Raw genomic sequence first — 22125 nt, 5'->3', positions numbered from 1 at the left:
AGATACTGCGATAGCATTGTTATTGTCAGTTCTTTTGGTCACAATACTAGTTTAGTGAAAATCTGATTACATTACAGACCGAGGATCAGGATAGAAATCCCCATCCTTTAAGCCCTAAATCTCTGTGTTTACAGGCACATCTTCTTAATTCAACCCTTTAGTTCAACATGAAATGACGGACTTGCTTCATTTGTATCATGCTCACAGTGCTTGTTGTTGTCTCAGGATGAAAAACAAGCACAAATTCAAACTGCTTTCTCCCTCTGCCCATTTTATAAAGCGAGCAATCATCTCTCCTCCTGCAGTAATGTGTCCGTCCTTGTATATTTCAGTGGTAATATGACATTGTGCTGGCCTGCCTTTGATAAGCCTATAAGATATAATCAAAGCAAGAAACCTTCTACTCTGAGTCCACCAATGAATATTAGAGAGAAAATGAGATGTGATAGTGGAAGTAAGCAAAAGAGTGAAACCTTGAAAGAGAAATAGAGAGGGGGAGAGACAAAAAGACAAAGAGAGAGAAGGAAAGACGGAGGAGATAGGTGCTGAATAAAGATGGAAGGTGTAGAAAGAGGGACGAAGAGACGGAGATTAAAGGGGAGAGAGACAATAAGATGAAGCGACTGTGACAGATGTGAGGTGCAGCAACAAAGAGCTGGTGTTTGAGCAAGCAGCTGAGCAGTTAGCAACAAGCCACGCAGACTGTGTCTTACATCTCATTGCCACGTCTAAGCCTGCAGATCTGAGCAATTTGGTCTGGAGAAAAAATTGAAATAAGCCTCACTCAGAGAAATGTCAGAAAAATAAGAGTCAATAGTTTGATATGGTTAATGCAGCAGTGATCACATATGTAATGGCTAGAACTGCAGGAACTGCCATACTTTAGAATCAAAGTTGTTCAAATGTTGAAGGTCACAACAATGGCGTTCAGCTCTAAAGGCAAAACAAGAATTTGGCACAGGCAAAACAAGGAAACTGCATTGGTGCAAACCAGTCAACCCCCCACCCATGACAAAGTTTTTTTTATTATTAGTAACAGACATGAAGGGTTGTGTAATTATCAGTAAACATTTCTGTTTTAATAGGACAATATTTTAGGGCATTTTCAGTCAGGAGATGCTGTCCAAGATGTGGAACAGGAGACTCAGCTGATCATAATCTGACCAGTACAAAACCTATGTTTTTCTGAGGCACAGATTTTTAGGAAACTAAACTGAAAAAATGCACTCTTAGTACTGATGACTGGTTAGCATGTTGTTAGCTCTAATTTTAACAATCATGTTTTTTGTGGGTAAACTATGAGTACTAATATTATTTACATTATAATGGGCTATACATTATGGATGAGATTAATCAGAGTTTGTGCCTAGATGCGCATGAAGTAGAGTTCTTGACTGACTGACTGAAAGAAAGAAAGACAAAGAAAGAAAGAAAGAAAGAAAGAAAGAAAGACAGACAGACACACACACAGAAAAAAAGAAAGACAGAGAAAGAAAGACAGACAGAAATAAAGAAAGACAGACAGACAGACAAAGACAGAAAGAAAGAAAGAAAGAAAGAAAGAAAGACAGAAAGACAAAGAAAGAAAGAAAGAAAGACAGACAGACCGACAGACACAGACAGACAGAGACAGAAAGAAAGACAGACAGACAGACAGACAGAAAGAAAGAAAGAAAGAAAGACAGACACACACACACAGAAAAAAAGAAAGACAGAGAAAGAAAGACAGACAGAAATAAAGAAAGACAGACAGACAGACAAAGACAGAAAGAAAGAAAGAAAGAAAGAAAGAAAGAAAGAAAGAAAGAAAGACAGACAGACAGAAAGACAAAGAAAGAAAGAAAGAAAGAAAGACAGACAGACACAGACAGAGACAGAAAGAAAGACAGACAGACAGACAGACAGACAGACAGAAAGAAAGAAAGAAAGAAAGAAAGAAAGAAAGAAAGAAAGAAAGAAAGAAAGAAAGAAAGAAAGAAAGAAAGAAAGACTCAGTGAAACATTAGGCTGTTTACAGCTGAATCAGTGCAGCATGAGAGTGTTGTACATATGAACTGTCGACTCTTATTTCCAGTGTACACTAATGGTTGTCAGGATCTGTTTATTAACATCCAAATGCCCGTGCAGAAAATCTTTGAAATCTATTTCACGCATCGTCCAACCGGATTATTTATTAGCTTTTCCTCTTTCTTATCATCAGTCGTGATCAATACCTGATTGGTCTAGCAGGGAGGTGAGGTAAGGATGCATTTCCTGATTGGCCTAAAAATTGCCTAGCAACCTCTGAAATAGAATGAAATAATTCTCGCTCACTCTTAATGACTCCAGAGCCGACGGCTGTATTCAGATCCTTGGATTTGTGTGTTCATTGTCATGTGATTTTGTCTCAGATAAAGGCTGTTGTTGGATATGGTGCATTTCACACATCTCCAGTTGTTACCAACCAAATTCAGCAGTCTATCATGCAAACACACACAAATACGACCATGCACCCACCCACCTACCAGCAGACACCCTGATACACACAACGATCCCACTTGACTTCACATCAGACTTTTTATGTTCAAACTTCAGATGACATTTAAATAGAGAAACTGTAAAAACAGAGATAAGACTGACACATTGGAAAGAGCTCGAACATTTTCTCTCTCTCTCTCTCTCTCTGTTACACACACACACACACACACACACACTGATTAATAGGTTGTGACTTCTGTAATACTGTGTATATAGGCATGTCAAATGAGAGGAGATGGTGATGCTAATCTTTCACACTGATTTAAGCAGCTGGCACCCCAGAGTCCCCCCCCCCCCCCCCCCCCCCCCTTTTTTTTTTAACTGAATGAAATACTACTCCAGCTAGATTCAAACAACTTACAATTGTGCTTTCCATTTATAGTTCATCACCAAAAGCATCTATTTTGACACTGAGATATTTTGAAAGGATCTCTGAAAGCATCCAAACAAAAACATGAAACACAATGTTATTTTTTCATAAAATGATTTCTTTGTCAAGTTCTCTTAATTTAGCATAACTTTACACTTAATATACTTTTTTCAAGAAATAATAAAATGAGCAGTAAATCCTGTATATAATTTGCATAATATTCTAATCCACTAGTACCTTTTAGTCACCCTGCGGTGCTAATGCTACTACAATTACCAATCTGTAGATGATTAGGAACATTTAATCAGTTATCTGTACACAGTGGGATTCAAAACTTAGTGGAGGAGTTGGTCTGGAGGAGCACGTGGAGATGCAACCTCCAGAAAATGAGGCGAAATTAAGGCATATTTATTTAGTTAAAGCTGTTTTCCAATATAACATCACTTTATATTGCTTAGTTTGTACCGAACCTGTAACACCGACTGAAGTTCCACCAAAAATGCATTTAAAAAAAAAAAAAAAAAAAAAAAAATCAAACAACAAAATGTTACTACATAAAACAACTGAGAAATGAATTAAGATTTTTGTTCTATAACGAAGATAATCTTCTCCAGCATGATTCAAGATCCAAAGTTTTTGCGCATACTTGTGGAGTTCATGTCCGCTCAAGTGCTGCTGTCATTAAAGTAAATGGGGGACCAGCCAAATACAAAGAAATTCTCAAATTCATAATAATAATCATAAAATTCAAAGTAATAAATTCATATCACCATCCTTTTTAACAACTGCACTCGATGTAACCAAATTCACAATACCAAAAATGACATTTTGTAAAAAAAAAAAATATAAATATCAATTTTGATATTAAGTCAAAATCAGCTCTTTTGTGAAAAATAATCACTTTCATCAGAGTAAATATCATTTGAGAAACAATCAAAGCAGATTCATTTATTTCGATGGCTTCTCTGTCCCAAAGCCAAGTGTATGCACATCCAGGAAGTGAGATCTGGCAAGCTGGTCGCCAGCTGCAGCTTTTTTTCTTCCAGAAGCCCTGAGACACAGCGGGAGGGTGTCCATTTTGGCTAAAAGTAAGACAGTAGGAGGTATGGGGTGTGAATATGCTTTCACATGCTCAGATCCTGAGTTCTGTCCGGACAGATAAGCAGCTTTACTGGCACTGAATCTCAGTAAATCTCAGTAATAAACAGTATATGGAACTTTTATTCAATAAATATTGATGCTGCAAACATGGTATTTAAATAAATGATTCATCTGATTTAACTAATGCCAGCTGGGAATTGAGAGGGCAATGTAATGACACAACTATCTACTATACGGTCTTGACCGCTGCCTTAAAGGGTAGTTGATCATGCTGTCATTCTCATGTCATTCCAAACATGTATGACTTACTTCTGTGGAACAAAAGAAAATATTTTTAAAACATGCCTCAGAGTTTTTCATATAATTAAAGTCAATGGGGTTCAATGTATGAACAACATTACTCAAAACTTTTGTGTGTGTTTGTGTGTTCTACTGTCAGGTTAGGAACGACATGTGGTTGAGTAAATGAGGATATAGGTTACATTTTTCTGTGAACTATACCTTTAACTAGTGAACACCTATTAGTCATTATTGTTTGTCTGCTGTCTACAAAAATATAAATTGTGCATCCATATGTACCAAAGGGTTCAGAATAATGTCTTACATAAAGGGAGAAAGAAGAAAGACCAACATGTTGTAAGGCTATGGCTGTGTACAAAGCGCACAACGACCGAGATTATCAGTGCAAACAGCCCTTTAATAAATAAATCCAAATGACACAGGAAAACTAAATCATAACAGAATATAACAGAATATACTCGTTACACATGTACAACACAAACTATTTAAAAGCCACCAAAGACTACCCGCTAAAGGCATCAGCGACTTGGCGCTAACTCGCTACGCTACCAAAAGCTTCATTACCTTTCCCTGCAGCTGGTTCATCCTCACACTACTTCAAACGCACGATCCATGGCCCTCTGGCCAGAGAGAGAGAATGAGAGAGTAACTGGTGAGGCAAACAGACTACACGGCAAGGTCACCTCATTACAACCCATTTGTTCCAGCTGTCATTAAAAATCACACACAGCGTCACTCAAAGCAGCAACGAGAGAGGAGGGGAAAAAAAGAGAGCGGTGTAGTTGAAAATGACACCTATCAGATATACTACATAACACCCACCCACCCACACCCACGTCCACACACACACAAAATGCATTAATCACTGAATCCCTTCATGACCTTGTGGTTCACAAACACATCCCACCTCAGCCTCCATAACACACGCCTCCCTCCATTTTGGCCTTCTCCTCTCGTCTCCTCTCAGCTGCTACTCCTTAATAATGAGCAACTGTAATATTGGGAGAAGAAATTTTAATAATATGTTATCATATACTGCACAGTGATAAGTCTAGCTAGAGGGAGGGAGGGAGAGACAGCTTTGGAGAGCTCTGCATGGTTAGTCATTAGTTGGACTGAAGTTTGAAAATGGCCGCCCCAGAGCTTAATTTCCCCTTTTGTTTCTCCGGAGAGATAAAAGCTCAGTGGCAACCCACAGCATTGCAGAGCAGATGTGATAGTTTTATTAATAAAGAAAGTCCTGTTTTAAACAAAGAACTTCTAAGGCTGAGCTCTCTCTGCTTTTTAATATGCCAAGAAAGGAAAGACAATTGAGTTTGGAAACCCCGGCTGTGCTTGGGAAGTACTGTTGAAATAGCATTTACTCTACTTTACAAAAACTCAACTGACATCACTAAAAAAGGATCTATCAAATGTGGTTAACTACAAAAGCAAAATGTAATGGTTTAACATTGATCTTTTAATTATTAACCTAGTAATAGGGTTCATTTAAATGTTTTGAGAGATAATCTTAAAAAGAGACTGAGCTAAATTAAAAAAAAAAAAAAAAAAAAAATACATCAATTAGCAGAAAGTAGGAGTAGATAGTTACATTGGTGTTTTTTTCTTGTTTTTTTTTTCTTTTCTTTAAGAATTAATACTTTTATTCAGCAGGGATGCATTCAATGGATCAAAAGTGACAGTAAAACATTTATAATGTTACAAAAGATTTCTATTTCAAATAAATGCTGTTCTTTTGAAGATTCTATTCATCACGTTTTCCACAAAAATATAAAGCAGCAAAAGCTTCCTAGGCACCAATTCAGTATATTAGAACTTTATTTCTGAAAGATCATGTGACACTGAAGACTGAAATAATTCATTCTGCACGACCATCACAGTGCATTATGGGCATTCTCAAACTGTTGAGTCTACATCAGTTGTACACTCATTCTTGCAGTGCATTATGGGATTGAATGAGTGCACTCGATAACGTCCACTATAGTTTCGGACACCACTACAAATGGCTGTCCCCTCAAATTCTGCCCTATTTAAGGGTATAGGGCGTGATTTTGGACACAGCCTCTGTCTGGTCTCAATTACAGACAACAGGCTACTTACCCTCTCTACTTACCTCTTGGATCACCCTGTGATACTCCAGCAATCTCCTGTAAGCTACTCTTTAGAAAATTTTACATACCTGTCTACTCGCCATACTCCTGTGAAGAGGTGTGCTCTCTCTACACTCCCGCTCTAGTCGTCATTGCTCAGCTATCACCCTGGTAAAGGAAAAGAGACTCAGTTCATATTCATCTGCTCATCATTATTCTGACTGTTCCTATACTCACCTGCTTGCTGTTAAATTCAGTGTCAATAAGTACCATGTTTGGGTTTAACTTTATCACTGTCTCTGAGTTTGGTGTCACCTGACAGAAGACCAGACCACAACAATATGAACCCAAAAGCGTATTCACCCATTCACCCTGCTGACCTGCTCCTATCCCTCTCACAAGATAGCTGCCCTCTAGAATATCATGTGGAGAAGTTCCATCTCTTCAAACAGCTACCAGAGGGAACTACCACCTGTACACTGGAATGATATGTAGAATATGCACCGTGGCTGAGTGGCTCCACCTTCACCATAGGTGACGTGGATGAAGACATCATCATCTCTCAGTCACAGCCTCCCCAGCGCACTCCAGTCCCTCCTGGTGCTGTTGGTCTTCAACTTAGAGTCACCACCTGCCTCAGAATTCCTCCCTAGTCCCTCTCCACCCCTCCTCACACCCACCACCGAGCCAGAGCCCATCACGAGTCAAGAGCCAGGGCCAATAATTGCCACAGACTGCCCCTTACCCCACCTACCACAGTCACAGAGCCAGAGCCCACCACAGACCAAGAACCTGAGCCCACCACAAGTCAGCCAGAGCTAGCGCCCAACAAGGACCTGCCATGGATGGAGAAGGTCACCCTGCAGCCAGAGCCTGCAGCCCTACTTGTTTTGTCTTGTAGACCTTCATCCCACTGGCTCTGCCGAGCTCCCTTATCATCCTGGTTTTTCCATGAAATTCCAGGCCTCCAGCTATGCCTCAACCCTCCATCCATTCAGCTCCACTGGGCTCTGCCTTCCCTTTGGTTCCATCGTTGCCTTGGTTGCTCCAGCTCCACAGCGTTTTTCCGGGGTCCCTGCATCCGCCTCAGTCCCACAAGCCATCAACTCCGCCTTGGCCCTTCAGACCAGCGGTTTCACCCTGGCTCTTAGTCTCCTCTGCTTCGCCTGGGTCTCCACCTCTGTCAGTTAGAGCCCTAACTCCATCCTAGTTCTGCCCACCATTGGTTCCTTCCTGGCTCTAGTCTGCCATGCTCTGTGATGTTTGGGGGGGGTGTTGATCACCCACACCTGTTTCCCATCACCTGTTTCCCAACAGAACTCCAATCTGCACCAGGATAAGGGCACACACATCACAGTCACTCTTTGCCTGGTCTCAACTACAGACAACAGTCTGCTTACCTGCTCTACTTACCTTTTGGATTTTCTGTGATACTCCAGCAATCTCCTGTAAGTTACTCTTTGGAATATTACACGTACCTGTCTACTCACCATACTCCTGTAAAGAGGTGTGTGCTCTCTATACACTCCCACTTCAGTCATCACTATGCCACTATCACCCTGGTAAAGGAAGAGATACTCAATTAGTTCATATTTATCTGCTAATTATTCTGACTGTTCCTTTACTCACCTGCTTGCTGTTAAATTCATCACTGTCAATAAATACCCTGTTTGGGTTGAACCCTATCTCTGTTTCCAAGTCTGGTTTTCCCTGACAATTTCACAATAATACTGTTTTTACTGTATTTTTGATCAAATAAATACAGCCTTATTGAGCAAGACACTTTTTTCAAAAACATAAAAAAATTCTTACCGCACAGTTCAGACTCTTCCTCCAATCGAGATCTCACTACATTCTCACTTTTTCATACTGGTAAGCAGTACACAGTAGGGGTGGTGGGAAAAAAACAATTCACATATCTATCACGATACTATTTTCTACCGATTCGCATTGATTCAAAATTTTAAAAAATCATTTTTCTTACACTTCTTTAACTTCACAGTACTACTTAAAGTTATTGACATGTTAGAGTGTTGTTGTAATTTATAACACTCTGTGTCAATAAAAGCCACGAAAAAGGACTCAATGCGGATACCGACTCTCAGATCCTGATCCTAAATTCAGTTCTCTTTCACAGATTATTGCACTTGCGTGGTCAAATACACACACAATTATGTCAAAATGCACATCGTGTGGAGTATTCATAGATAGCATTAATTCTTAAAGGGACAGCAGCCCCATGAACTGTTGCTGTCTGTTTCATTAATGTTAGTTTAAAAAAAATCACTGCTTTTGACTGAATCACTTTTGTATCTTTAATATGAATCAATCCATGTTTAATTCATGCAGTGAAGACTATACAGTGTTTTATTTTTACATTTGATAATTCAATTTCTGTAGAATTTCTTGCTACATGTTGAATAACCCTAGGCTACTGTACCTGAAAAACTTAATGTTTATTTTATTTGTATATTTTTTTCATTTGTAATTGTCCTATTGCTTGTAATTGGCTACTTTGTTCCTATTTTTAATATCAAAATAAATTGCAGAAATTACAGAAGACTGCTAGTCATGTATGTAATAATTGCAGTTAGCTTAATTGGTAATAATGTTTAATATTTGTTTTATAAAATTGGGTTGACTAAAATGGGAAGAAAAACAAAATAAATTTCAAGGTTCACATTTAACTCTTTTTAACTTTTTTTTTTTCTTCAAGACCTATTAAACGGTCTACCGCAGTCAAATAGTACTCACTGCGTGTGTGTTTGTGCACATGGATGGGTGAAACGCAGAGCACAAATTCCGAGTATGGAACACCATACTTGGCTACACTTCACATCACATCACGTGAAATTGTCTTGCTGGGTCATAGTTAGAAATAGAAAAAATTATGATTCTTTATCATTGGTTTTAGTGTGAATGAATCTTGTGATATTACAAATGCAGATTACATCAGATGTTTAAAGAGCAGCTTCCACTCTTAATTTCTACTTGGGAATTGTATAAATCTAAATCTAAAGTTCTATTTCAATCAGTTTCCATTATTGTCTATTAGAAAAAAAGTCTGTGGGGAAAAAATGAGACAAAAAACTGGCTAGTTCAAACACGATGAACTTGATCTGTATCTGCTTTACTAGTACATCAATGTTATTAAAATGTATGAAAAATGAAACGACTCATAAAATAAATAAATAAATATAATTATTTTACTATTTTTTTCTACTGCTAATATCGATAAAGCTTTCTTTCATGTCACTTTCACTAAAGTCACATTCACTGAGCTCTCAAATACGCCTGACAGCACAGCTATTTAAAACTCCATATATAAAAGTTGCACAACAATATAACAGATTGTGTATAGTACATATACATTTAAAAAGATTCAACACCTTTCACTGTCTGAGCATCAAGTGCTCATATGTTTGTTTAAAGGTTCAAACTCAAGAACAAGTAAGGTTCAAAACATATTTTTTATGTCTGATGAAGAGAGGATGATTCACGTCATCAAGATGCAAAGACTGAGGTTAAAAAGACCTCTTATACAGGCTGTGGGTGGCTAAGAGTTTATTCAGGGTTTACAATATGCGAATGCACTTAAAGCTTAAGTACAGAATAAGCACATGCTCAAAACAGATGTAAAAGACAGTGAGAATGGATGCTTTTAAAGGATATAATAAATGTTAGTCTCGGGAACAGTCGGAACATTGAAGCAATGTATGTATTACATATTTCTACTAAATTATTGAAATGGTCAGTGGGTTTGATCATGGCTGATCAATAGGAATATAATTAGACATGGTTATATGACTGAGTGGACAACTTCTGTGTTGCGTCAGATAAGTTTCACTTTATGCAACATCTAATGTGATCCTTCACTGCAAAAAGAAAAAGAAAAGAATTAACTTAATTTTTCTTACCCCATGGGCAGATATGTTTTCTTGTTTTAGGTGTAGAAAAATCTTTCAGAAAACAAGACATAAAATCTTAATAATGTTTAGATATTTGTACTGGACAAAAAAATCCAAAGAAGACTTTTTGCAGTGTTTAGCCATGCAACATTACAGGTCGGTAATGAAATTGTCTTGCTTGGATCATAGTTAGAAATAGAAAAAATTATGATTCTTTATCATTGGTTTTAGTGTGAATGAATCTTGTGATATTACAAATGCAGATTACATCAGATATTTAAAGAGCAGCTTCCACTCTTAATTTCTACTTGGGAATGGTATAAATCTAAATCTAAAGTTTTATTTCAATAAGTTTCCATTATTGTCTATTAGAAAAAAGTCTGTGGGGAAAAAATGACTATCATGTCACAAAAAACTGGCTAGTTCAGTTTTTTTTTTTTTTTCATTTTTTTCATTTGTATTTGTCCTATTGCTTGTAATTTGCTACTTTGTAATTTACTAGTACATCAATGTTATTAAAATGTACGAAAAATGAAATGACTCATAAAATAAATAAATAAAATTATTTTACTATTTTTTTCTACTGCTAATGTCGATAAAGCTTTCTTTCAGTGCGTGTAGCGGTGGTGACATTGGCAAGTGTCTCATGGAATGTGTAATGAATGTGGCTAGTGTTCTGTCTGGCTGAGGGCTGCTGGGGTTGGCAGGGCAGAACTGCCAACATCAGGCATTGCAATACTGCCAGAGAGTAGAGAGACCACATGAAGCAACTGCAAGAGCTTACACAGTCTGGCAAAGTCAAAATACACCCAGGCAAATACAAACACGCACACAATGGGAAACAATGGTAAACACACAAACAGCCAGCTGCAAACAGCACCCTCATCTATAAATCCATGTACCGGCATCTGTCACAACTTTGTTACACACACCTCCTTTGTGAAAAACTGGTTATAGCTATCCTCAGAGCCCATTAACTTCCATTAAATAGAAGATGGTCTGGATATTCTTCAAAAATTCAAAGTCATACTGTTTGGAACAAGATTGGGTGAGATAACGATAGGGTGAGTAAATGATGACAGAATTTTTTTGGATGAACTATCCCTATAAAAGACTATTCTACTGTATTGAGAGCATTAAATCATAAGAAAGCATAACAAAAACTTGTTCTTTAGCTGTGAGGCATAAAAACAACGGAACATTTAAGCATTGAAAATTTAATTCTATGTAAATTATTTCATGTTGGAGCTTTTCTGTCAAATACAATGCAATTCAAGGCAAATGGATGTTCACTTTTTTCAAATGACTTCTTAAAAATCATTGACATTGTCTTTCAGAATGAATTTTAAAACTCAACTCTTCACTACAACAGAACAATATTTACATACTTTTCGGTAAGGAAACATATAGAATGAAATAAATGTATACTGAGATCTGCATCCAGCATCCAGTAAACATATTTACACTTGAAAGAAAAAAAAAATTGGGAAAAGGAAAGTGCATGCAGTATTAGAAAATATGCAACATTTGCATTATGGAAGGCTGATTTTTAGGAGGCTTTTTGACAGCGGAAGACAGAGACTGACAACATCAGAAGCATTCTCACCTCTGTGAGTTCTGTGAGCCACGCATCAGATCAAGAAAGAGAAACAGAAAGAGATGGACAGAGAAAAAATAGAGACCAAAAGATATTGAGACAGCCAGGAGAAAGATAGGACAGGGAGGTGCATACGTGTAGAGAAAGATAGCAAAGGGTTTGCAAGCATAAGCAGTGGTAAAAAAAAAAAAAAAAAAAGAATAGGAATAAAGTGAAAGAGTTTAAGAATCATTTTAGGGCAAAAATATATGTGTGGTAAAACTCATTGAGAGAGAAAAAGACTCATCTCGGGACAAGAGAAAGTGTATAAATGTACCTGAATGTGTGTGTGTGTGTCTGTGCTGAAAGTGTGTGTGTATATGAGAAATCGGTGTGGAAAAGGTAATTCTACGGCTGTTTACACCTCCAGGTGATAATGTGACACCTCCTCGGCCGAAGCAATGGATGGAAAGAGCTTCAGAGAGCGAGAGAGAGAAAGAAAGAGGGATGTGTCCCTGGTGTGTTGACAGGAAAAGAGAGGTGTTGTGTGAAGTAGAAAAATATCCAGATATCCAGAGGGCCACTCTCTCCACAGCACCCTTCAGGCAGGTAATTAGTGCGGCGCTGGTGTAAGGCTACGAATACGAACGTCGCCATCACAGTGTTGTGACAGAATTTACACCTTTTCATTAACTGTTGTCTGACTCTACAGCAAATAGCACTTTTCCTCTAAACAGGCTGGATAATTGAGGTTGAACTGCTTTATTATCATCTGTTTTTGAGCTTTTATGCACACTCTTTCTGGAGAGTTTAAGTGCATCTTATATAATAACCATAAACATGGTCGTGATCTTTAGAAAAAGTTCATTTTAATATATAGGACCAAAAAGGAATACTCTGGGTTCAATATTATGCAGGTTGAGAGGATAGTTCACCCAAAAATGAATTCTGTCACCAGTTACTCACCCTCACGTCATTCCAAACCCATAAAACTACCGTTCATCTTCAGAACACAAATGAAGATATTTTTAATGAAACAAGAGGTTCCTGTTCCCCCATTGAAAGTCCATTCCACCAATAAAAGCTTCAACAAGTTTAAAAAGACATTTTCTTAAATCATCAAAATCAATAACATGTATGTTAGACCCTATATCGACTAAGCTACTAAAAGAGATTCTTCCAGAAGTCATAGATCCTCTTCTTAATATTATGTATTCATCATTGTCTTTAGGATGTCTTAAAAAATGTCAAGCTGTTATTGAACCTCTCATTAAAAAAAAAAAAAAAAAAAAAAAACACAACTAGATCCTAGAGAATTAGTTCATTACAGACTGATCTCAAATCTCCATTTTCTGCCAAACTAGAAAAGGCAGTATCCTCACAACTATAGTCCTTCTCAGAATCTCAAATCTGACCGTTATCAATTTGTGACAGTAAATGAAAAATTATATCGATCACAGGTTCAGTATGAAGTACCGCAAGGCTCAGTACTCGGACCGTTTGTTTTCAATTGGTACATGCTACACTTGGGAGATATCATTCGGAAACATGGCATTAGTTTTCACTGTTACATTTCTTTGTGGCCGGACGAAATATATCAATTCACAAAACTAACAGAATGCATAGTTGGTATGAAAAAAAAAAATGAATGACTAATAATTTCCTACACTCTAAACAATTCTGGGTTGTTTCAACCCATGTTTGGGCCAAATATGGACAAACCCAACCGCTGTGTTTAAAAATTGAATATAATTTAAACCAGTGGTTGGGTTTGTCCATATTTGACCCAATTAATGGGTTGAAACAACACAGCATTTTTTAGAGTGTACTACCATTAAATTCTGAAAAACAGAGGTTTTAATTATTGGACCAAAAACCTCTGCACCTAATAACCTAGAACTCTCTAACACTGCTCTGTAAAGTATTCATCATCAGTTAGGAACCTGGGTGTGTTATTTGATAGCAATCTTTGATTTGAAAGCCACATTTGTAGTATTTATAAAACCACATTTATCTTAAAAATATATCTAAATTATGACATATGCCCTCAATGATATGCAAAAAAGTTAGTTCACACCTTTATGACCTCAAGGTTAAATTATTGTAATGCTTAACTGGGTGTTGCCCTGCATGCTTAATAAAAAATTAATATCAAAATTGACTGCGAGCGGTCGATCCTTTTCCTATACATCTTTTTATCCTAGCATACATATAACACACTATCACATTTCTATAAATTCAAATCTGTTTAAGGATTGTTAGGCTGCATAAAGTAGGTCAACCAGAACCGGGAACACTTCCCACAACATCCTATGTACTTGTTACATTGTAAGAAGAATGGCACCTACGCTAATATTAGTACTGTCTGTCTCATCCTTATTCCAAGGTTACCATAGTCAGCCGGATTCTGGACATATCCAGATCAGATCCAGATCCAGACACGACCACAGCGCACCTCCGAATGTCAGCAGAGACCATGTCAACTAGACAATTCCCTGTGAAAACATGACAGTCATCAGCACAGATCCTCAGCAAAGACCGCGAGAACCAGACCAATCCTCTGCACAGACCCCGAAGACCAGCTTCGTCTCCATATCGGAGTGACGAATCCGATCTTTAAGTAGAAGGAACAGCAAGAAATATTTTGAATGATACCAATCCACAATCTGACTTCTGACTTGTGATGCAGCCTGGAATCATAATCACACCATGTTCGTTCGGTGGCCAGAGAACTGGCCCCATGACTGAGTCTGGTTTCTCCTATAAGCTTTTTTCTTCATTCTGTCACCTGATGGAGTTTGGGTTCCTTGCCACTGTGGCATCTGGCTTGCTTAGTTGGGGACAGTTAATATTCAACAATATTACTGATCTAACTGCACTGATACTGTATGATGAGAACTGAACTGAGCTGGACGATGACATCACTGTTTTCTGCAGAGCTACTTTATAGCCGAATTTAAAACTAATTTAATGATCTTTATAACTGAACAGAAACAGCACTGAACTGTATTCAGCTGAACAATGACACTTTTTCTTTTTAGAGCTGCTTTACAGATGAATTGAACTCTGTTTGCATCATTGAATCATTATTTTCCTGTTGATCACTGTAAAGCTCTTTGAAACAATCTGTATTGTATAAAGAGCTATACAAATAAAGGTGACATTGAAAACATAATCCATATGAATTAAGCTGTTTAATCCAAGTCTGTTTAATCCAAGTTTTCTGAAGAAACACGATTGATTTATATGATGAACAGATATAATTTAGACTTTTATTCATATTTAAATATTGATCAATGCACATACACAGAGCACATCAAATATGATGAACAGCAGCTCAACTGTACTTGACGAATGAGAATGTAAGGTTTGTTCTCATGTGTCATCTAAGCATGTCTGAGCTTCCGCAACAGCCAGTGTCTCATCCATTTGTCCTCACACATCAAGCATGTGTGGTTGAGCTTATAACCGAGGTAAATGGGGCCATTTTCAGATAAGTATATATAGTATACAATACTACTTGAGTATATAATTTTATAAAAGCACAAATCAATTCTTTGTTACAACTTTATTAGAGTTAGAAACTGTTCTTGACATTTTTATGGTAATTTAGGCTTTAGGAATTTTGCTGTCATGGATATTTGGATATAACATTACACAGAAAAGTTTAGTAAGCATTTTTTTTTCACACTAAAATCATGTTAACACGTGTTGTTTGTCTTGTGGTTATACATTTAAAAATTTAACATTTATGATTACCATTGTTAGTGCCCCACTAGTTACCCCGCAACCATTTTTGCTTTTTTTAAAGAAAAGAGGGACAAATTACTTTTTGCAGTAAACAACATTATGCCACAAACTGTGTTGATTGAACTTACCTTGTACTGAACCTGGAATATTCCTGAACGTCCATCTTCGAGAGTAACTACAAACACTGTTGTGATCATTAGAAAAAGCTTATTTGAATGTCTGAGGGATATCTTTGCTACTTTTCACAATATGGAGGTGACAGATGCTGCACCACATGACACATCTCACTCAGAGCAGGTTTATAATAACATGCTCTCGATGCATTCCCCATGGCCAAGAGCCCCCACGCAAACCTTGAAGAGCGGTGAATATATGAATTCTGCACCGCTCGGCCTACGCTACTCAATCAGAAGCGGATATTGGAGTTAAATTGAAAGAGTCTGTCCTCTTGGAGCTAAGGCTCAGATATGGCAGACTTATCACCATGAGAGTGGCTGGATGGGGGAGCAGGGGATAGCTTACTTTGGAAGCACAGTAGTACCCTGGTGCACGCTGGGTAGTGACCCATGACAGTGAGCCTGTATCGATTTAAAGAGCGAGATAGAGAGGCCAACCAAGAGGAGCGATATTCCTCTTAGGAGTGATACATAATTCATTTCAGGCATTATCTTCTTCCCTCACTTTTCTTTCTGTGTCTTTTTCTTCTTCTTCTTCCTCAGTTTTTCTTTTATTGAAGGGTGCACACCAGGGTACTTTCAATTTTAGTGAGGGATTAGGGGTTGGCATTTTAGAATGCATCCCAATAGGAACTTTGATCTTCATCAGGATATAAATGATGGCTGATATCGAATGTGAATTGCAAGGTTAAAGAGGAACCTCTATATTACCCAACGCTTTTAAATCAAGCAACCCTTTTACCTTAAAGGCAGAGACTGGGATGATGATGCTGAGGGGGAAGTGCCATCTAAAACATTATGATCACCATTGTGGCCCATAAGCGGAAAATAAAAGGGGATTTTTCTCTTTGGATATGATACAAATATTTTTGCAGTGACCTTCTAAACAAATTGCATACAGCATGATAATAAAAAAGGAAAGAAAGAATGCAGAGGAAAAGGGTAAGGATAAACAAGAGAATGAGAGGCTTCAAAAAACAGGACAGAGCAACAGTCCACCACTACACCTCTATGACTGGCACACAAGACCTTCATCTGTCAGTCAAAGAGCAGATGTGAGTTTTGAGATGAGCATCATTTGGCTGTACACACAGCCTCAGAGCAGTTCATTCCAGGTCAAAGTTTTGAAAGCTAGCTCAATGAAATATCAAAGCCTTCATATCAAATCTTACTAGGATTGACTAAATGTTGATATGGAGTTCTAAATTTATTTTAGACAATTTTAAGCAAGACCCTTAATCAGATATGAACAAATAAAACCAATTAAAATAACAGTGTCTTTGAAAATATCAAGTCAATTTTTTTAGTACTGCAATTGACTGTTCACAAAGACCAGCCTCCTTTAGTTACTGTTGCTATGTCCGACAAGCCATGCCGATCTGTCGCCACACTCACGCAGTAAAAAATCCATCGCGGAGCAAAGAGGAAACTGACAACATCTCGACAGACAAGACAGAGCAGGTTACTTTTGATATGAAACAAAGTCTCATATTTCATATTTTGTCATTTTTAAAGAAATTTCAAAAATAAATACCATTTTGTGGCTCTTTAATCTGTCGTGACAGATCGCTGTAGCGCCTCGTGAACCGATCATCTCTTCCTTCTAGTTCATTTATAGCATCAAAAAAACATGAATGAACATCAGAAGGAATGTTGTTTCAATTGCGGAAAGACGTCAGTACACACCATTTTTCAAGTTCAAGTCCACCTACGTTACTCTACTTACTCTCCTGACTGCTTTGTCGGTCAAAATGGCGGATTCGGCGTTATGATTGGTTAGATCACCTGTCAATCAAACTCCTGGTGAAGGGTCAATTGATATTACATATCAGTTGAGAAAATGAAAATGCAAAGTAGCTAAGAGCAGAGACGCTGACTACAATTAAAACCATTATTTTTTGTTTAAGAAATACACAGGCCTTATAATACTGTCATCCTTTCTATTTTCCTTATTTGAGGTCAAATAAGTGAACAAGAAGTCAAACTTTCAGATGCAACGCCACTACCCAAAAGACAAGCTCAAGAAGCCTTGTGACAATAAGCCAGATGAGTTGATTTGCAGAAAAAAAAGGTATATTGGGAAATACAGGCTAAAAAAACAGATAGAAGACACTATGACAGCTGTGTTAATGAGAAACCAAAGGATAAACTGAGAATCTGATCAAATAGCTTTTCACAACAACACAATGGATGTGAAATCTGTATGAAAACAGACAATGTCACTGAAATAAAGGCATTTTTCTCAGTCGAAAATCATTTCAGTTGTCATTCTGTCAACTGCCTTGAAAATTAAACTAGTAAGTTTTTATTCACAGTTTGTGTTTTTTCTGCCTCTGTGGTTGCAGATATGGTCCTAAGCTAACTTGTTTCTAATAAAAAAATCAAACAAAGAGAACATATTCATGAATTTCTCTTTTAGTGCAGCTGCATAATGAAATAAGTAAAGACTGGTTGAAGCCGTGTGCTAATCCAACTCCCAACAAGTCCTTTAGAAGAGGAAATATATTAATTATACTCAAAGAGGAACTACAAAAGCAAAATGGGGGCTTTGAACACAGAGGGGCCTAAATGTCACCCGCTTGCTTTGAAGTGAAGGGTGCCTGTCTTTGTTTTTCCTCCCTCTCTCTCTCTCTCTATCTGTGTGTGTGTTCACAAAACACAAGTGAGAGAGACAGAACACTACTGCTTTCAAGAGGGCATCTTGGACACACACTTTTCCATTATACAGAAAGAAAATATATACACACGTACACACACACAAACAAACACTCTTGAATAGATAGGAGGAGCTGGACCATGAATACAATGCAATATTATTTTTATGCATGTAGCTGTATAAATCTCTCAATAAAGAATATTTAGCACTGAGAAACAAATGGCTGCCCAAATCTATGAATTCTGTATGTAAACATTTAAAAGAATATTACTAGAAGTAGAAACTGTATATGGTACTTAATTTGAATCATGTTTATCAAAAAAAAAAAAAACAATTCACAAAGACTGTTTTCAAATTTAATTAAACATCCTCAGCAGACTGACTTTAATATATAAAAAATAATAATGGCGTGGGCAGTTATCTGTAAATTGTGCAAACAGCTCATAAAACTGTTTCCTGAGCATTAGATCTGTCCTATTAAATTTTTTCCCAAGTGCCTAATAATATCCAGCGTGACAACGCAATGTTAAATCTGAGGTATACAACTGATAAAGACAAATCAGCAAAGCCAAACCACCTTGAAATCAGAAAAACCCTGAAACAGCAAAGCCTATGACTTCCTGAGTTTGTCCAGCAGGAGAGCCAAATAAGGCTCTGTGCAATTACAATCAGCATTCACCTTGACCAATCAATTCTTTCCACTACTTGTTCCCATCAAGTGCCTGCCATCTGAGGGCATCCAGGAGACGCAAAGAAGGGGAGAAAGAAGAACACAAAGCGGCAGAAGCCAGTGACAGACGAGAAGAGAGAAAGGTGAAGGAGAGGAAGAGTAGTGTAGGTGTGTTGTTTAGTGTAGAGAGCTGCAGTGTGAGGAAGACTAGAACATTCTGCCAGCATGTAGAAGACCCCCGTGGCTGTAATCGATCAGATCGCCCTCCTCATGAGAGACTACCTGAAAGAAACCAGCTGACTATGTTGTTTGGAGTGAAGAGTGGAATCTAGTCTTTGAAATGAGCAAAGCTTTGCAAGCAAAACAACTTTCAGGCAAAGATTTAGACAGTGTTAGTAATTCTAAATAATAATATTTGGCATGGATTTGAGAATTAACGTAACTAACTAGACTAAATTACTACATAAGGATCCTGAAGTTTACAAATCAATAAAACAATGATTCTAATAATTGAACAATCTGGCAATACCATTTTGTGCAAGCAGAGATACAGGAAAGGCCCAATAACAAAGACAAAGGCTGTTTCTCAATCCCAAGAATGCAAAGAATGAACATGCGTTCTCTTAGAATCGGTCTTCCCAGGCTACCTTGAAAGAACGAACTCGGAAGGACGCAAGGACACAGAAAGCATCCTTGTGAGAACTGAGATGTGCTGAGATCTTGTTGCTCAACTGACCGTCCCAGAATATTATAAGTAGTGTCCAAATAATGCACAATAAATTCAACATATCACAAACAAATGTCAATCTATTAAAGCATTTATTTCATATTATTATCTACAATATTTTCATAGTATTTTATATTGTTTTAATTTACCGTATTTGTGAAAATGAGTATTTATGTTTAATGTTACTTATGCTTTGTCAATGTTAAGATTTGTTTTAATATGTCAATAAAAATACCGTAGGCTTTTTCAAGGTCTTTATCACTTTATTAAAATTATGCAAAACAAAACGACAAACGTTTACTTTCATAAGCTTTACTTTTACTTTTGTCACACATTTATGAGCTTGAAGCGGGAATCTCTGTGGGAAGGAGAGGTTTAAAGCTTATAGGCTTTCGGGTACTTTCATGCGTCATCTGTACTTGGGTTCTTGAGCACTGGAATTGAACTTCGACAGTTGATGATGACGTAGCACGAGAACACAACAACACAAGTGCCAAGTGTTAATTTCATTCACTCAGACTGTGGTGTCTGCAGTGCTGGATGCTGGACTCAGTTTCCCACCATAGTATGAATCATTTTTTTGTACATCATGTGGTGATAATTTACCGTGAAACTCTTCCCTTGATTTGAGTGTCACCATCCTTATGTTTTGTGAATGGATTTTTAAAAATGTATGCTGGGTTGAATATGTTTATCCGCTGTGTGAAAATACAGAAGGATTACCACAAACGGTCATTTGTCATACAAATGAAGGGGAATTCGATATTTATAAAATACACAAATAAATAAATACATGTAATATTATTAAACTTTCTCATTCTTATCGTTTGTGTGGTGGCATGAGGTTGCAGACTGTTGATTTATATAAACAGATAATGATACCAAGGTGACAAGGACCTGTTGAACACGACTGAATTTTTGAGTGATGACAGACACTTCTCTAACTGAGGGGCTCCTGAAGTTTTGTGATGCTGATGTAAGCTTTAGGGCATATCAATATCCTACTCCTAAAGAATGAATTGGTGTAAAAACAAATTTTCACTCAGAAATTGCTAGTAAAGTGCACAAATAATTTCGAAGAATTGACAAGTAACACATTTACTTTTGAAGTATAAAAGACTGAAATAGTCTCAAAGAAAAATAAAATACAGTGCATCAAATAAACATGTTGAAGCACTTTTTGTGTCTAACTACAGTATTTATACATATTTACTTATTGCCCAAAATAGTCATTAAAAATCCAACAACGCCCAAACTTTCTCTGGTTTTAAAAAATTAATTTAAACAGTTATTACGTCTTAATGGATTGTAAACAAATGGGACAAAACAACAAAACAGATCTGTGCATTAGTGTGAATGCAGCCTATTAGATCTGCTGCTGTCTATGATGTCATTAATAATAATAATAATAATAATAATAATAAAACAACAACAATAATGCTAAAATAAAGAAAGAAAAAAAAATCACTCACTGCCTTTGATACTGAAGACACTCTTTATTTAGTGCTTGTGCTTTGTTCTTCTTTACTACTGACTATTTGTCAGTATATACTATATACAGTGGGTACGGAAAGTATTCAGACCCCCTTAAATATTTCACTCTTTGTTATATTGCAGCCATTTTCTAAAATCATTTAAGTTCATTTTTTTTCCTCATTAATGTACACACAGCACCCCATATTGACAGAAAAACACAGAATTGTTGACATTTTTGCAGATTTATTAAAAAAGAAAAACTGAAATATCACATGGTCCTAAGTATTCAGACCCTTTGCTGTGACACTCATATATTTAACTCAGGTGCTGTCCATTTCTTCTGATCATCCTTGAGATGGTTCTACACCTTCATTTGAGTCCAGCTGTGTTTGATTATACTGATTGGACTTGATTAGGAAAGCCACACACCTGTCTATATAAGACCTTACAGCTCACAGTGCATGTCAGAGCAAATGAGAATCATGAGGTCAAAGGAACTGCCTGAAGAGCTCAGAGACAGAATTGTGGAAAGGCACAGATCTGGCCAAGGTTACAAAAAAATTTCTGCTGCACTTAAGGTTCCTAAGAGCACAGTGGCCTCCATAATCCTTAAATGGAAGACGTTTGGGACAACCAGAACCCTTCCTAGAGCTGGCCGTCCGGCCAAACTGAGCTATCGGGGGAGATGAGCCTTGGTGAGAGAGGTAAAGAAGAACCCAAAGATCACTGTGGCTGAGCTCCAGAGATGCAGTCGGGAGATGGGAGAAAGTTGTAGAAAGTCAACCATCACTGCAGCCCTCCACCAGTC

The 22125-nt window shown here is 37.4% G+C and overlaps 1 protein-coding gene and 1 long non-coding RNA gene across 3 annotated transcripts in view; one reads left to right on the top strand and one right to left on the bottom strand.

The window, feature by feature from the left end:
• Positions 1-22125, bottom strand: part of ptprn2 (protein tyrosine phosphatase receptor type N2) — a 179628-nt gene that overhangs the window by 73964 nt on the left and 83539 nt on the right. The gene's annotated exons all lie outside the window — the stretch shown is intronic.
• On the top strand, positions 11204-13163 carry LOC127516193 (uncharacterized). The gene is made up of 2 exons (XR_007930947.1): positions 11204-11350; positions 12293-13163. It is a non-coding gene; the product is annotated as an uncharacterized LOC127516193 (long non-coding RNA).

The sequence above is a fragment of the Ctenopharyngodon idella genome, chromosome 7 (genome assembly GCF_019924925.1).
Source record: "Ctenopharyngodon idella isolate HZGC_01 chromosome 7, HZGC01, whole genome shotgun sequence".
NCBI lineage: Eukaryota > Metazoa > Chordata > Actinopteri > Cypriniformes > Xenocyprididae > Ctenopharyngodon > Ctenopharyngodon idella.
This window is presented reverse-complemented; position numbering and strand designations above follow the sequence as displayed.